Raw genomic sequence first — 335 nt, 5'->3', positions numbered from 1 at the left:
CATGGTCTCCATTGATGTGTTTTTAAAATCAGGCCAGGTGGGGACACGTGGTGGACATGGAACCAGATTCTAAATACCCTGCCTTGGGGCATGTCCAATTCCTCCAGGGACAGGAACCTGGTTAATCACTGGGAAGACCTAGATGGTGCTGAGAGCAGTTAGTGATCAGGGGGATGGGCAGACCCTCTGCTGTCAGGAGGGGGGGGGTTTAATGCTGGGAACAGAAACCCACCTTTGAGAGGGTGTCAGGGCGTAATAGCCCTGCACTAGCTTCCAGAGATAGACCAAGGCTCACCTAAGCCTCCGCGACCAAGGAGCTAGCCTGTGTGTGTCTT

Source organism: Rousettus aegyptiacus, unplaced genomic scaffold (genome assembly GCF_014176215.1).
Source record: "Rousettus aegyptiacus isolate mRouAeg1 unplaced genomic scaffold, mRouAeg1.p scaffold_m13_p_16, whole genome shotgun sequence".
Taxonomy (NCBI): Eukaryota; Metazoa; Chordata; class Mammalia; order Chiroptera; family Pteropodidae; genus Rousettus; species Rousettus aegyptiacus.
This window is presented reverse-complemented; position numbering follows the sequence as displayed.